The 3968-nt window shown below is 42.8% G+C and overlaps 1 long non-coding RNA gene across 1 annotated transcript; it reads right to left on the reverse strand.

The window, feature by feature from the left end:
• Positions 1-1261: 1261 nt before the first annotated feature.
• Positions 1262-3532, reverse strand: LOC307209997. Its single transcript, XR_013835809.1, has 3 exons — positions 3430-3532; positions 1541-2294; positions 1262-1499 (listed from the first exon to the last, which is right to left on the reverse strand). It is a non-coding gene; the product is annotated as an uncharacterized lncRNA (long non-coding RNA).
• Between the last annotated feature and the right edge of the window lie 436 nt (positions 3533-3968).

The raw sequence follows: 3968 nt of genomic DNA on the forward strand, positions 1-3968 counted from the left end.
ATTGAGATGGCATATGGGCTCTTCTGGCAATTAAAACAATTCAAAGGAGCTGTTTACTACAATAATTTTGAATAATATAATCAGAGAATAAATGAGACCGCTGCAAATAATTTAAAGAACAGTATCTCAACCGTAAAAGAAGAAGAAGAGTTTGGATTTGATATCCCGCTTTATCACTACCCTAAGGAGTCTCAAAGCGGCTAACATTCTCCTTTCCCTTCCTCCCCCACAACAAACACTCTGTGAGGTGAGTGGGGCTGAGAGACTTCAAAGAAGTGTGTCTGGCCCAAGGTCACCCAGCAGCTGCATGTGGAGGAGCAGGGAAGCGAACCCGGTTCACCAGATTACGAATCCACCGCTCTTAACCACCACACCATTCTGGCTCTCCTGTAGTACAGTTGGAATCCACTGGTTGCAATCCTGCAAAACTGCTTGAATCAAGGGTGTGCCCTGCTGCTCCCCCCCAGGAAAACCCGTTTTTCACCACTGAATTGCAGCAAACGTCAGTTGGGTTTTCTATGGATTGTGCTACAATTCAGGGGCAGAGAGGGTTTTCCCAGGGAAGGTGGCAGGGCAAATGCAAAGCCGCTCCATCCTGTGCTTTCTAGGCACAGGGTGAATGGAAGTGTGGACAAGCCCTAACTAAAGAGATTAAGGTTGTGCACACACCATACATTTTAAGCACACATCCAGACCAGACTCCCGTGAACTGTAGCTTACCCCACACAGAGGTCTAACACTCAGCACCAGTGCCAGATTTATGTATAAGCTAAACAAGCTATAGCTCAGGGCCCCACTCTCTTGGGCCCTTCAGATCTTGTTAAACTCCAGGATGTGTGGTGGGCATTATAGTTACAGCAGCAGCATGCGTTAGCAACCCCTGAACTACCCCAACACAACATTTCCAAGGATTGTGGGACAGCGATAAAGATATAAGATAAAAATCAAATAAAATAAAATCTACATACAGCAACAGTGTTTTGTATTGTGTAGGCTCCTATGATGTTAGTAATGGGCCCCACCTGCTAGCCTGCTCCCTAAAATATCCCTGGTTTGCTCATTTCTATATACAGGGTGCCTACATTCTGCATGGACTGGCTGCATGGCAACATGTGCAAATGGCTTTAGATACCTATTAGGTCCATAAGTTACCATATAGCATATATTCAACACAAAAAACAAAGGACAGCTGGACATATAAAGGGCCCATTACCTTCAGTAGGTGAGAGCCTCATCAAACCTAAATCTGGCCCTGCTCAGCACCCTTAACAAACTACAATTAACAGGGTTGTTGCAGTGGGGAATGTGCTTTATGTGTATCGTTTGTACAGAGCCTAAGCAAGCACTGTGTGTGAGAGAGAGAAACTGAGATTGGCTACAGTTGGAGTATGACACTCTGGCCAAGGATTTAGCCTTTCTAGTGACACCAACATAACAATTGCCATGTTTCTCCAAAAATTAGCCACAACAGACATTGCTTGTGGATTTTAAAATGGTTGCTTTACATCCTACAGAAAATATCTGTAATTAAATCACTAACCACAGGTATTTAGTATTAGAACCATAGAATTGTAGAGTTGCAAGGGACCACAAGGATCATCTAGTCGAACCCCCTGCAATGCAGGAATATTTTCCCCAAAATAAATTGTAAAATAAGATCCTTTTTTTAAAAAAATCCATCGCTATTTTAAATGTTGTTCTTAGTTTCTTACAGGGAAATGAGGCAAATCTAGACCGCAAGAAACAAGCTCCCAAATCTTGGTACTATTTAAATCAAAGTAATTTTAGTATCACTTCCAAAATGAAATAAAAAGAACAACAGATGTTTCCCTAACAAGCTTGCCCAAACATATACATGGCCCAAAAGAGAAGTGATTTAGTTATAGTCATCGTAGGGAATATTCAGTCCCAGATTATAAACAAAGATATAAGTAAAAATGTACATTAACAAGTGGAAGTTGAGGTTTCTTTGCTAGAAAGACAATACAATTAAATTTAACTATAACAGAAAATAGTAGCTGTTTGACTGTAATAAATTGAGTCAAGAATCAAGATCCAAACCACAGAGTAATGCATAAAATGAAGACAAAACAAGTCAGTGTTATGAATACCACATCTGCAATTATTTCCATTTAGTGACCGACTGCTTCCTAGTCCTTTTCCTGCTTGGCTAAAAATATAGCAGCTCATAAAATATGGTTCTGTGTCCATAGATCTGAGAGAGAACCCAAGCTGTTTTTGGAGTTTTGGCAGAGATATGGTGCAATATGAGATAGCCATCCCCTCTTTCAAATCTAAAACAGATGCAAAGGATAACAGGAGGGAGATAAAAACAAAAATGAGCTTGGAAAAATATTGCTATAATCATCTTTGAATCACCTTCCCCTAATATGATCAAACAGGAAATAAAGGCAAGAGGTCAATGGCTGAAAAATTCAGACAAAATCACACAAGGTGGCAGAATGTCTCAGAACATGAACTGCTATAGCAGGCTGCCAAACTTAGAGAGTTGGTGTCTAATGGGTTTAAAGCAGGCTTCCTTAACCTCGACCCTCCAGATGTTTTTTGATCTACAACTCCTATGATCCCTAGCTAGCAGGACCAGTGGTCAGGGATGATGGGAACTGAAGTCTCAAAATATCTGGAGGGCCAAGGTTGAGGAAGCCTGGTTTAAAGTAATGGAGTGGGGTAGCTATTTCAAACAAAGGTGTATTGGGAGGGTAAAGGTAAAGGTAAAGGGGTAGCGGGACCCCTGACCATTAGGTCCAGTCGTGGCCGACTCTGGGGTTGCGGCGCTCATCTCGCTTTATTGGCCAAGGGAGCCGGCATACAGCTTCTCGGTTATGTGGCCAGCATGACTAAGCCGCTTCTGGCGATCCAGAGCAGCGCATGGAAATGCCGTTTACCTTCCCACCGGAGCGGTACCTATTTATCTACTTGCATTTTGATGTGTTTTCGAACTGCTAGGTTGGCAGGAGCAGGGACCGAGCAACGGGAGCTCACCCCGTTGCGGGGATTCGAACCGCCGACCTTCTGATCAGCAAGTCCTAGGCTCTGTGGTTTAACCCACAGCGCCACCCTGTTTGTGCCTCTCCCCCCCCCCATGTGCTTCTGTCCTAACTCGGCTTATTTTTAGGTAGAAAGCAGCCTGGGGAAGTCATTGGGGGAACAGCAACCAGTAGAGAAAGTGTTCAGTGCCTCTGTTGCACCTGACTCTCCCCAGCTTGAATTCTCCTTCAACCTTCTCAGCTGAGCCCCACAATCTAGAAGAGAGGCCTGCCATTATAATGGGGAAGAAGCATGGCTCAGTGGCAGAGCATCTGGTATGCATGCAGAGGGTCATGGGTTTTATTTTATTTTTATTTACTGAATTTGTATGCCGCCCTTCATCCGACAATCACAACATGGCACCCAAGAGCTCACACTTACTCTCGTTTGGCTGCAAGCGCCTTTCTGTTCTTCAGCCCCTTATCAGAATCTCTTCAAGATGCAGCTGTTGTGAGAAGAAAATGGAAGTTTTTAACATTTAACTTCCTTGAAATTTACCACTTATCAGATAATAAATGTTGGAAATGTAAAGAAAATGAAGGTACATTCTTTCACCTCTGGTGGACATGCCCAAGGATTAAGGCTTTCTGGGAAATGATATATAATGAAATGAAAAAGGTATTTAAATATACCTTCTTGAAGAAACCAGAGGCCTTTCTCCTGGGTATGGTAAGCCATGTGGTGTTAAAGAAGGACAGAAACTTTTTTATGTATGCCACTACAGCAGCAAGGATTCTTACTGCAAAGTATTGGAAGACACCAGATCTACCCACTCTGGAAGAATGGCAGATGAAGATGACAGACTACATGGGACTGGCAGAGATGACTGGCAGAATCCGAGACCAGGACAAAGAGACAGTGGAAGAAGATTGGAAGAAGTTTAAAGACTATCTTGATAAACATTATAAAATTAATGAAGT

Source organism: Podarcis cretensis (assembly GCF_951804945.1).
Source record: "Podarcis cretensis genome assembly, chromosome: 1".
In the NCBI taxonomy this organism is placed as follows: Eukaryota; Metazoa; Chordata; class Lepidosauria; order Squamata; family Lacertidae; genus Podarcis; species Podarcis cretensis.